Source organism: Ovis aries, chromosome 16 (genome assembly GCF_016772045.2).
Source record: "Ovis aries strain OAR_USU_Benz2616 breed Rambouillet chromosome 16, ARS-UI_Ramb_v3.0, whole genome shotgun sequence".
NCBI lineage: Eukaryota > Metazoa > Chordata > Mammalia > Artiodactyla > Bovidae > Ovis > Ovis aries.
Genome location: NC_056069.1, coordinates 25,443,098 through 25,456,791, shown reverse-complemented (window position 1 = coordinate 25,456,791; position 13,694 = coordinate 25,443,098). Strand labels below are relative to the sequence as shown.

Here is a 13,694-nt window from a genome sequence, read left to right as displayed (position 1 = left end):
GACCCAGGCTCAGGGAATACAGTCATCCGGCCTGCTGCCTCTGCTGTTTGGAAGAGAAGCTCTCTTCTCTCCCCATCCCATTATTTAGTGTTTGGGAAAGGACCCAGAGTGAGCGAGGAGGCAGGGAGCTGGGAGTCTCTGTCAACATGGGTTGTGGCACTCACAGAACAGTTACGGAGCCTGTCAAGTGCAACCCCCATGAAGAGTTTCCTGAGGGATTCCCCAGTGACACATGGGTGAGATGGAAGGGAGGAGAAAGGGGCTGCAGAGAGATACTTTTCTCACTCGCTGGGAGGCAATGTTCCTGGGACCCGATTTCAATTGCTGGTAATGAACCATTTCAGAACAACTGAAGTCACTGGAGCCACCGATAATTACATAAATTTTCTTTTCCTTTTTCACTTGAAACTCCTAAGTCTCCATCCACAAAGACCCATTTTTAGTAACACGTTGAATCCTGCCAACATCCTGGGGCTGATTTTGTCTTTACACTTCTAGGAATTTCTGAGGACGTGGGGGTTCAGGCTGCCAAGACGGATGTGAACGTGTGTGACCAGCAAGGAGCTTCTAAGGTCTAAAGATTGAGAAGGTCAAGGGTCAATTCTCCCAAGTCCCAAAGAGCACATCGCCCCCTATTGGGCCCTTTCCCCTGAGTTCTCCTCCAACCTCTTGAAAACAAGATCCCTGTTTCACCTCGGCCACAAGGTGATCCAGTGCCAGGAGTGTTTTTAGTCACTCTAACCAGTCCCCAGGGTTACATCAACTCGATGTCCAAAAAGGCAAGCATTTGGAACTCTGAAACCCCGGGAGACAGCAACAGGACTCTGCGATGATGTGGTTTATGGAGTCTCATTTTTAAAAATCTGACATACTTACAATGAAAGATGCTGTGGAAAAAAATAATTGGATTTACCCCAACTCCTCCACTATTTATTGCTTTGGGTGGCACTGAGGTTATATCAGAACACAGCCATAAGGGGAAGAGGCTTTGGAACAACTAAAGCACAAGTAAATCTGTAGTTAACCCTTTGTACATTGTAAGCAATGACTCTCGTGTTAGTGCTTGCAAAATATTGAGATGAAATGAACAAATAAAAGGAATTTATGGACTGAATTGTGGCTCTGCTTATGTTTCATAGACAACACGGTCTCCAGCAGCCAAGCCCTCCTTTTTGTTGTACTCCAGGTCTTAAGATGCAGACCTTTCTTACTCTCCAGTGGCTAAAGGCCCACCATGCAAAGGTTGGATTGTCTTCCTTTTAACTTTGATTCTCTGCAGGAAGCCAGCCCAGGGAGGCAGGTTGTACTAGCCTTGTTTGACCATGGCTGACTTTACTGTGGGCTTGTGTTCCAGGACCTCAATATTTGCAGCTCTTAAACTGCTGTCTTTAATATATTACAGCTTGTGGGTGAAGCTAATAAAACTACTCGAAAATAAAGACAATTGACCTCAGCAGGACAAAATCTGGCAGCCACTTCACAGGCAACATTCTGCAATTAGAGCTCTTCTTCCCACTGACCACTGGTGGACACACAGCTCTTTTGAGAAGTCTGCAGAGCTCCCAATGCCAGCAAACCAGGGCTCAGTCAATAGTATCAGATGCACAGTTGCTCTACAGGCCATCTATAGTTAAACAAGAGGGTGATTGTACCAATAATGTGCTCAGTTTTGCACAGCAATCTTTAAGGATGCAATAAGAAATCTGCTTTCAGATCTCTGTGGAACATTCAAATCAAAGACAGCAGAGATCAAAAGTCCTTGAAAAAGCCATCTGGGAACTCTCGTGTGCTGACACGTTTGTTCTTAAAGCTCACACAAACACTTGCATGATGACAAGCAGATACCACAGATTTCTGGGAAAATTCTGTACCACACTGTGGCCTGATGGGTAGCTCTCCCAGGTATGTATCATCCACCCTATGCAATACCTGTACCCACTCCCCAACCGCATGGTCCATGGCTTTCATGGAAAGTGCTACTGACAGCTCCCTGATGTCGGTCCAGGAATGTGCTGGTTAACAAAGAAGTAAACTAGGCAACAATTATAAAAATAGTCACATATTTGGTTATGTACTGTGAATGTATGATTTTGCTGAGCTATTAGCATATACTATGCAACTGATCAAAACAATTTTATGAGGCAGGTATTAATATTTCCACATTGTAGACATGAAATAACTTGTCCCAAGACATAAAACTCTGAGGAGGCATAACACAGATTTGAAAGCAGGTAGGTCAGGAATGTCTATAACACTGCTCCTAAGAAAATTTGATGACTCTAAAAAATATCACTCTGCTCCATTAAAAGCTAAAATCTGTTGGTTGTTTTTAATGTCCTTTTCAGCAGTGCTGGCAAACTTCTATTCCTCGCTTACACCTAATCAGACCTTCTCTCTGTGTTAAGACCTTCCTATCTTCTCTAGGCTCACATGAATATCCTTGTCTGAATATTCCCAAGACACTTTACGCAGAACTTCTGGATTGCAATAATCTTATTTTAATTGTAATTATTTGTATACTTATTGTCTATCTCCTATTGAAAACTGAGAATTTTGAGGGGGAAGATTCATGTGGCATAGTGTTTGGCACGGTTAACCCTCAATAATTACTGCTTATGCATGGACAAACAGGTCTGAGCGCTAAGAAATATCACCTTTTCAATAGTGTCTAAAGTATTAGATTGAACCAATTGAAATTCAGCAGTTTTTTCTAATCAAAGAGTCAACTATAGGTACTTTTGTATATTTCAACCTAATAAATCTATCACAGTGGGTATGATTATGAAGAAATGTGGTTGATTTTCAATCAGATATATTAAAATTCACATATCTAATGCTCTGAAAGCCTGATGTCACACTTCATTAAGAACCTCATTTATTTTTGTAATTTTGAAATATTTAGTCCTGCATATTTACTCAAAATCATCTGGTCTTAAGAAATTATTTCATTACACAAGACATTTATCACCAGATGTTTGGTATGCTTAGGAAGGCAGATATTATATAACGGTTAAGAATGACATTCTAGGTTTCATCTCAGGCAAGTTAACATCTCTGCTCCTTCCTAATATGCAAGAGCAAGATCAGTATCAGCCCCATAACATTGTTGTAGGAACTAAAAGAAGTACTATATACTGCTTAGAACAATGTCTAGGACATATTCAGAGCTCAGTGAGTGCTTGCTGTTACTATAGCTACTATAGGATTGGTCTATGTGGAAGGCACATGCGTTGGGATAGCAATAGAGTACATGAGTAGCCGGTAACAAAAATTAAAGGAATGAGAAAAGTCATCACAGCAAAGACTGTATTTCTACCTAGATAATTCCTTGATAGAGTATGTAAATCAGCACATTTTCCTATAGAAAAAAAATTTAGCACACACATTTTACAGTGTTCTGGGCGTCTGAGGCCTTGTCATGTATTCTTCACCAGCTTTTAGATTCCTGCTGGTATCCTTTACAACACCACGGCCCTTACTGTACAAACCCAAGTTCAGTTGTGGTATTTGAAAATAATCAAACTGGCGTCACCAATTCACTTCTTCCTTTCTTTCTCCTCAAAATCCCTTTCTTTCAAATAGTTCTGAAATTCCATTACTAAATTTCCTCTTGCCTTTTAAATATATTACACATTGTGTTACGTATTTGTGGTTGAGATAATCACATGGATCCATTTGTTTTAAATTAAATCAGTTTAAGCTACAAAACTCTCCAAGGGTCCTGGTAAAGGCCTGTTCTGCATGCAACATGGGCAGAGCCTGGAGCCAAATAATTAGGAACTAATTTGTCAGAATTGTAACGTGTTCTCAACTTTTGTACGCTATCTGTCTAAATTCCTACCTAGAAATAAGGCTCAGCTTCCTGGAAGTTCAACACAACCCAGTAGCAAGGGGTATGTTAAAGTTAATGGGGCCATTTCTAAATTATAACCAGACATAGGAGACTTTCTTTGTGTTCCATGTTGAGGACTGCCCAGCATTGTTCCTAAACCAACTGCAAGTTTGGGGACAACTAAAGGAGGAAATTAGGTCCAATGTATCCTCTATTGCAAGTCATGAAATGAAGGAGAAAGGACAAGCTCTATAGAGATATAAGTCAGGAACCAATGATCAGGAGCAGAATAGCAAGAGTAGCCTAAGAACAACTCTTGCCCCAAGTTTTTTCAAACCCAGGTGAAAACAAAGTATCTATTTACATGTTTATATGTATTTTGTATAAAATGCATATAACTTTCTATAGTGCAGAGAGTTGTTCAATCCAGTATTTGAAGTTTAATTTTTTAAAAATGCTTCATGTAGGAATTCAGATAAGAGAATGGGCGGTAGGTATGTGCTGACTGTTATGTCACTTTCTGGTTGTTTTTTTAAAATTATATTTTAAATACTTTATAATTAAACACTTTAAGATATGCAAAAATAAACATATGGAGCCAAATGTGCAGTGCATTTGGCAAAACTCACCTGCCAAGGAAAAGAGGGAAAGGTACACTATTATGCTGTTTCCTTTGTATGATGAACAGTTACTATGCCTACAGCTTGTAAGTCTATAAAAATGAGAGACATCCAGCATTATCTACAAAACTTTGAAAGTCTCTCCCAGACACTTGTAAGACCTGAAGAGTTTCTATTCTGTTCTATTCCGGGGGAAAAAAAAAAGCCCTGGAGAAAGCCACAGTTAGTTTCCAAGAAGAAGAATATACGTTTAAGAAAACATCTCTCTGTTCTCGTGGCAGTGGCCTAAGAGGGAAACACATTTGTCAGCCACATTTTTCACTGTTTGGGGGCCCCTCAGCTTCATCCAGAGCTTTCGTGCTCTTGGGATCCTCTTCCAGGTCCACGCGTCACAATATTGCTTTCATCTATCCAAGTCCACAGGAGCTCTGTGAAGAAAACAGATTCTTAGTTAGAAGAGGGAGAGTTCCTCGGAAATCTATAGTTTATCGGGTAATAACTGCATTAAGATAATAAGGAGGAATGTGGACATCAGTGGTTCTGAGGGGAATCATTAGGTTGAAGTCTCTGGACACTCAGCCAGTGATTTCTTTGGACTTGGACTGCTCAGATCAGGGTTCTTTCTTAATTGCTCCCATGCTGCTGCTTGGTTCAGAAAGAAAATCTAGAAGATTGACTATAAAAACTGAAAATCAAAATTTTTGCGTGGGAAAAGAAAATACCATGAGCACAGTAAAAAGACAAGTGTTAGTCTGGGGAAAAATTGCAATTTTAAACTATAGACAAAAATTTCAATATTCTAATACACAAAATTTTCTAAAAACAGAAAAAATGTTTGACTACTTTGTAGATAAATAGGCTAGAGATATAAACAGGGTGTTCATAAAGAGAGATGTGCAAATATCTCTTAGCCATGTGAAAAGATGCTTAAACTCATAATGAAATAAATGCAAATTAAAACTATGTGGAATTACTATTTATTATCTACCAGAATGGCTAAAATAAACAAATAAAAACACTTTGTTGATAAAGCTGTGCAGAGTCACTCTTCTTTTAAACAAAATGTGGTAATTCCCTGGTGGTCCAGAGGGACTCTGCACTCTCACTGTCAAGGGCCCGAGTTTGGTCCCTTGTTGGGGAATTAAGATTCTACAAGCCATGTAATGTGGAAAAAAAGAAAAAGCGAAATCATTTAAGCTCTAAGAAAAAGAATTTTGGCAATCTCTAGCAAAGGTCACACGCGCCTATTTGACTCATCAGTCTTACTTCTGAGGATATATACCACACATGGAGAAGCATATGAAAAGACATATTACTAGAGTAATTCAGCGCCATGTGAATCGTAATAGCAATGAACTGAAAATAATTCAGATGTTTATCAATAAGAAGCTTGTTGTAAAAACATTGGTACATCCACTCAGTGGACTATAATAAAAGTATAAAAAGTAATGAGAACAAATAAAAAGTATACATATATTTTTATATAGTTAAAAATAAACCACTATTCCAAAAAATTAGAAGAAACGCTTCTCGACTCATTCTATGATAGGAAAACCATACAAAGACATAAGAAAAGAAAATTGCAGATAAATATCTCTTATAAATATTGACACAAAAATCTTCAACAGATAGTAACAAACCAACCCAACAACATATAAAAAGAATTATTCACCATGGCCAAGTGGAACTTACCCCAGGAATACAAGGTTGGTCTAACATCTGAAAACCAATTAATGTAATACACCATATAAACAGAAGAAAAAGCAAACAAAAAACATCAAAAATGACCATCTCGATAGATGCAGAAAAGCATTTGACAAAAATCCAACACTATTTCATGATAAAAAAACATTCAACAAACTAGAAAGAGACAGGAACTTCCTCAACCTGACAAACAGCATCTATGAAAAACCTGCAGCTAGCATCATACTAATAGTGAAAGAATGAAGGTTTTCCCCCTAAAATGAGGAACAAGACAAGGATGACCTGTCTTGCCACTTTTATTCAACATTGTACTGGAGATTCCAGCCAGAGCAATTAGATACTAAACAGAAACAAAAAGCATCCAGATTGGAAAGAAAATAATAAAGAAAACTGGATTTACAGATGACATGATGTTATACCTAGAAAATCCTAATGAATCTACTAAAAAATGATTAGAACTAATAAATGAGTTCAACAAGGCTGCAAAATACAACATGCAAAAATGAGAGGATAAAAACATTTAAATGATTACCTTTGAAGGAGGAGGAGACAAGGTGGTGAGAGCTGGCACAGAAGTAGATTTCTACAATTATATTTTGCATTAGATTAGACTCTGAAGCTCCAAAAACATTCTATATAAGAACAAAATTTAAGTTAAAAAGACAGCTCTTAAGCACTGAAAATAAATGGATATAAATGAACCTAACTGTGCACCATGTTGATGACATAACTACAATAGAAAAACTATTTCCCATGACATTAAAATGCAGTAAATTCACTGACCATCCTGAGTGGAATGTACTCAGAGGACAAAAAGAATTACAAGAATAATCTTAAAAACCATAAACTGTTTTAAGTAATCACATTGTTAATGGCAGTGTTAGTTTTATTTTGAGACCACTCAAAATAAATTATTATGTGATAAAGTAAAGAATAATTATAGTGTGTCATTGAAAATGAGGACTTTCCCAATGGAGAAAGCAGTAGTAGGTGATAGTTTGATGAGGGTAAGTCTTGGCATCTTGAATTTGGATTGGAAGTGAGAGTTATAAATTTACTATATGTTTTATTCTTAAAAATATGAAAGCATTTCTAAGTCTATCTTTTGAAAAGGTCTAAAACTAACGACTAACTCAGTAAAAATGAACAACCCCAATTCTCAGATTGTAGTCCCTAAAGATCATCTCCAGCTTAAAGGAGTGAGTCAATTCTGCACCCGCAGTAGGAAATGTAAAAAAAAAAAATGAGTCTGCTACATTTTGTCTTGCCAGAAAGCAATAAAGTTATCAAAACTACTGCTGTTGTTGGATGTTGAATTTTGTCGCTCAAAAGGTATGTTCAAAGTCTAACTTCTGGTACCCGTGAATATGGCCTTATTTGAAATAGACCTTTTGCAGATATAATCAAGTTAAAATGAGGTGATACTGGATTATGGTGACCTCTAATCCAATGAGATATGCAGATGACACCACCCTTATGGCAGAAAATGAAGAGGAACTAAAAAGCCTCTTGATGAAAGTGAAAGAAGAGAGTGAAAAGGTTAGCTTAAAGCTCAACATTCAGAAAACGCAGATCATGGCATCTGGTCCCATCACTTCATGGCAAATAGATGGGGAACAGTGGAAACAGTGTGAGACTTTATTTTGGGGGGCTCCAAAATCACTGCAGATGGTGATTGCAGCCATGAAATTAAAATACACTTCTTGGAAGGAAAGTTATGATCAACCTAGATAGCATATTCAAAAACAGAGACATTATTTTGCCAACAAAGGTTCGTCTAGTCAAGGCTATGGTTTTTCCAGTGGTCATGTATGGATGTGAGAGTTGGACTGTGAAGAAAGCTGAGCACCGAAGAATTGATGCTTTTGAAGTGTGGTGTTGGAGAAGACTCTTGAGAGTCCCTTGGACTGTAAGGAGATCCAACCAGTCCATTCTAAAGGAGATCAGTCCTGGCATTTCTTTGGAAGGAATGATGCTAAAGCTGAAGGTCCAGTACTTTGGCCACCTCATGCGAAGAGTTGACTCATTGGAAAAGTCTCTGATGCTGGGAGGGATAGGGGCAGGAGGAGAAGGGGACGACAGAGGATGAGATGGCTGGATGGCATCACCGACCTGATGGACGTGAGTCTGAGTGGACTCTGAGAGTTGGTGATGGATGGGGAGGCCTGGCGTGCTGCGATTCATGGGGTCGCAAAGAGTCGGACACAACTGAACTGAACTGAATCCAATGAGTGGTATCTGTATAGAAGAGGGAAGTTTAGACGCTAAGAATTGCTGGCAAGTGCCAAAAGCTGGGAGAGAAGTGTGGAACAGATTCTTCTCAGTATCTCCAGAAGAAATCAGCCCTGCCAACATCATTATTTCAGACTTCTAGCTTTCAGAACTATATAATAAGTTTCTGTTGCTTTAAAGCCACACAATTGGTGATACTTTGTGACAGGAGCCCTAGAAAACAATACAAGAGCTATGTCAGAGTCTCAGACGTCAACTTGAAACAACACAAGAGCAATGTCAGAAAGTCTCAGATGTCAATTGAAGGGGCTGCCATTTCGCAAATATGGGCCATTTTGAGCATCCACAATAATAATAGATCCAGTAGAGTAAAACAAACATTTAAACATGTTTAAATCCATGCAATCACACTGAAATTCAGACTACTAAAAAACAACCATAAAACTTGGGAAGTAATTAGAGAACTAACTCAATATTTTGATAATCTATGAGGGAAATCAAACATTCATTCTGCCTTTCCTATATCAACTATAGCACTGGGTAACCAAAAAAGTAAGTGGGAACTTTTCCTTTATGGAAGTGTTACAGCTCCTATGTGAGAGAAGATCACCATTTTGAAACTCCTAATGAATGAACGGGTCCAGACAACAATCATCAGTGGTTACCATTGAAAAGAGAGGCAATCATGAGCATTTTGATTGAAATATACAGCCCTATGAGGTACTCTTAGCAAAAAATTCAAACCTAATCTGTCAAATCTCTGGATCTGACCACCATTTGCCGACAATATAAGAACAAATGAAGTTCTTTTAAAAAACACTATGGGGATGCAATCAACAAAAATGCAAGATAAAATCCTACAAGAGAAATGATTTCATCTCTTAAATAAATAAACACCAAGAAAAAAACAAAAGCAGTTTGGAAACAGTCAGGACACCCCTAGATTAAAAGATGCTTGAGAGACATCAACCAATTGTAGCTTGTGGAATTTAATTTGAATTCTGATTCTAGTAAATAAACTAAAGAAAAAAATATTTGTGACAGTTGGGAAAACTGACTATAAAGGAATTATTAATAATTTATTTTGGGTGTGATAATTTATGACTTAGAAGAAAATCTTTATCTTTTACAGACAGGTATCAAACTATTTACAGATCTGAACAGATCTGGAATTTGCTATAAAATAATTCAGCAAGGTGGAGTGAAAGGGGTGGGAGATAGATAAAATTAGATGGGTCATGGCTTTAAAATTGTTGAAGATGAAGTCATGGAAGTTTATTATACGTCTCTCTCTACTTTTGAAAGTTTTTAATACTAAAAAGTTAAGGGCAAAAAACTTAACTGAAAGGGCAAGGATTTCAAACCCCCAAAAACTCATAATTCAAAATGTTATCAAAGACTAGCTGAAAAAGCCCAGCAGACAGGGAAGCCCTGATTACCTCCTCCTGGGCGGCTGTTTTTTCCTATTTTCCCTGTGAGAGTCCTGTCCTAACTCATAGGGCTGCAGTGGAGAGTAAGTAAAGGTTGAAAGCATGTCACATAGAAAGTGCTGTTTAACAATAGTTGTTGGAAGGCAGTTCTCTTTATCTTTTTGCTGAGTTCAGGCTCCGGGCCACATCTCTCCTTTCCTTTAGACTTGTGTATTTATTGCCATTGCCCTGGGCCTTCAGACACAAAGATAGATCCAGACCCCTGACTGCCAGGCCCTTAGTCTGATATCCAGACCACCCACCCACTTCCCATGGCAACTTCCATTTCAGAAAAATATTTACGGGGAAGGCACCTGCTCCCAGGGTAGGGGGAAAAAAAATACAAAACAAAACAGTGGTTAAACTGAAATCATTTTCTCCTACTCCACTTTTAAACCATTATACCATGTGTTAAAGGCAAAATGAGTTGAGGTTGTCTTCCATGAAAGAAGAGTCAGAAATCCCCCAAAATAATGACATTTCATCACAGGAAGGCCTTGGTCTGTAACACAGACTCATCATTGCCAGAATACTTTGAAATAATGAATCATTAACGGAACAAACACCTATGGAGTTAGATGTTGCAGCTGCCAAAGCAATAATTACAATTAATATGCTCACAACACATGCAAGTCAATGGACCCCTTATTAGTGATGTCATGGGCAAACTTTCTGGCAGCAGTTTTCATTGAGAATTAGTATAATTAGCAATAATCACAATTAAATTTGGGATCCCTGAGGACCCTCTACACAGCTTCTGACTCACACTATGCAAGCCTATAAAGTAACGGCATGTTACATATGATCATACTCGTTTCACATCTAATAAAATAGGTTTGGAATTTTTTCAACATCCAGTAGGTTAATCAAAAATATCCACAGGGGTGTACTCATCTGCCAGTCCACTTGAGGATTTTGCTGTTGGTAGCATCCGTGATCTGGAATTTCAAAGTTTATTGAAACACAAACCTTTAAATAGCAAAATTTTGCTAATTTAAAAAGCTTATAAAATGTTCTTATTCAAGGCCTTTAAGAAACAATTCCAAGCTTTCTTATAGGGCCCTGGTCTTCATCCTATGACCTGTGTCTTTTTTTTCCTGAGTTAGATTCTCAATGGTCAAATTCTGGGCAACATAGCTACACATCAAGTAATAAATGTTCTGTTCCAAAATAACTAGAGGTGGATCACAGATCTAAATGCTAGAATTAACATTATAAACTTTCTAGAAGAAAATATAGGAGAAAAATCATTATGGCCTTGTGTTAGGCAAAGGTTTCTTGAATAAAAGAAAGCATGGTTCAGAAAAGAAAACGATAGATTGGACTTCATCAAAATTTAAAAATTATATGTAAATATATATATAACACACACACGTGGGTGCTAAGTTGCTTCCGTCATGTCTGACTCTGTGCAACCCTATGGACTGTAGGCTGCCAGGCTCCTCTGTCCATGAGATTCTCCAGACAAGAATACTGGAGTGGGTGGCCTTGCCCTCCTCTAGGGGATCTTCCTGACCCAGGGACCAAACCCAGGCCTCTTACGGCTCCTGCATTGGCAAGTGGGTTCTTTACCACTAGCACCACCTGGGAAGACAGTATATATCATACACATACGTACAAATACACACATAGAGACTCAATAATAAGAAAAACCCAATATTTAAAAAATAGGTAAAAGAACTGGACAGTTTACCAATGAAGACATTCCCATGCCAAATAAGCACAGTAAGAGATGCTTAATGTTTGTGGGAAGAGAAATGCAGATTTAAACCACAATAAGATACCACAACACACATACCTGAATAGCTAAGTTAAATTAAAAAGCCTGACAATACCAAGTTCTAGCAAGAATGCAGAGGAACTGAAAATCTAGTTTGTTGTTGAGGATACCAAAATGACATAACTACTTTGAAAAACAGTTGAGCAGTTTCTCATAAAATTAAACATACACTCACCATACAATCCAGCAATCCTACTCCTGGGCAAATCCAAGAGAAATGAAAGCATGTGTTCACATAATCTGTATGTTAACGTTTATAGCAAAGACCTATTCATGAATACTTCTATCAACCTTGTTCATAATAGCTCCAAACTTGAAATGCCTGAATGCCCATCAACTAGTAAATGGATAAATAAATTGTGGTACATCCATTCATTGGAAACACATTACTGATACATATAACAATACGGATGGATTTTACAGTATGCTAAGTGAAAGAAGCCAGACACAAAAGGCTATATACTGTTTGATTTCATTTAGATGACATTCTGGAAAAGGCAAAGCTGTAAGAACAGAAGTCAGACCAGCAGTTGCCAGGAGTGAGGGGCAGGGCAAGAAATGAACTGTAGGATTCCCTGGTGGTCCAGTGCAGAGGGCATGGGATCGATCCCTGGCTGGGGAAGACTTCACATGCTCTGGGGCAACTAAGACAGCAAGCCTAGAGACTGTGTTCCACAACCAGAGAATTCACTGTAGTGAGAAGTAGCCCCTGCTTGCCGCAACTACAGAAATCCCATGTGCAACAAGGAAGACCCAACAAGCCAAAAATTAACAAATTTTAAAAAAGGGAGAAAGAAATGAACTGTAAAGGGGCACAAAGGAACCTTCTCAGGTGAAGGCAATGTTCTAGATCTTTACTGTGGTGGCAGTTGTGCAACTATACGCACTTAACAACTCACTGAACTGTACATTTAAGAGAGGGAAGAGTGAAATACGTAAATTATACCTCAATAAGCCTAACCAATCAAAGGCATTTGCTGAGCATCAAGTGCAGTGTGTTCTGTAAGGCAGTATTTGTTGTTTAGTCATTAAGTCAAGTCCAACTCTTGTGACTCCATGGACTATAGCCTGCTAGGCTCCCCTATCCATGGGATTTCCCAGATAAGAATACTGAGAATGTCCTTTTTTCAAAGTCTTTTAACGTTCTTTACTCTTCAGTGAGCTCAGTGTAGAGCTCAGTAATATGCACACATTTCAGTGGTGAAATGTATGCATATTAAAAAGTGAAATAAAAAAGGTGAGTTAGCTTTGTGCAGTTTCCACAGTTCTGGTGAGAATGAAATGTGAATGCATGGGTGAGTTATGGAAATTGAAATGTAATTTTTGGCCATTCTACTTACAAGTTAAATGGTCTTCTTTTTCCTTTTAAAACTGGCACTGCACTGGATAAAATCCATGGCCATATTTTAATTTGTATCTTTTCTTTACTTAGTATCACTTAATATACTAATATACTTATATACTAATATACTTATATACTTAATATACTAATATACTTAATATACTAATATACTTAATATACTAAATAATATATATATAATATATATAATATATACTATACTATAATTAGTATACTATATATATACTATTATATATACTTACATATTATTATATATAATATATATGATTATATTATATATAATTAATACTATATATATACTATTTAGTATATTAAGTGAGGAAATAGAAAAAACAAAAAAACTCAGCAAACAAAAAAACAAAACAAACAACCCTATGATATCTTGAAAGTCCCAGAAGAAACAAAACCCTTTATATTTTGAAAGTGAAAGTGTTAGGCACTCAAACGTGTCTGACTCTTGGCAACCCCATGGACTGTTAGGCTCCTCTGTCCATGGGATTCTCCAAGCAAGAACACTGGAGTGGGTTGCCAATTCCTTCTCCAGGAGATGTTCTGGACCCTGGGACTGAACCCCAGTGTCCTGCATCTCAGGTGGATTCTTTACCATCTGAGTTACGAGACCCTATTCATTTATTTTGGCCACTGACAGTGAAAGCAGAGTCCCCACCACTGGACCACCAGGGAAATCCCAAAGTGT

At 37.9% G+C, this 13,694-nt stretch overlaps 1 long non-coding RNA gene across 2 annotated transcripts in view; it reads right to left on the bottom strand.

The window, feature by feature from the left end:
• LOC121816807 (uncharacterized) overlaps nucleotides 1-6,788 on the bottom strand; it is a 163,208-nt gene extending 156,420 nt beyond the window's left edge. Inside the window, exons 1-2 of one of the 2 annotated variants that reach the window (XR_006056518.2) lie at nucleotides 6,689-6,788; nucleotides 4,462-4,880 (exon numbers count right to left, since the gene is read on the bottom strand). This is a non-coding gene — a long non-coding RNA (uncharacterized LOC121816807). The remainder of the gene's footprint in view (nucleotides 1-4,461; nucleotides 4,881-6,688) is intronic. The other variant, XR_006056517.2, reaches the window with a different exon arrangement.
• Nucleotides 6,789-13,694: the final 6,906 nt, after the last annotated feature.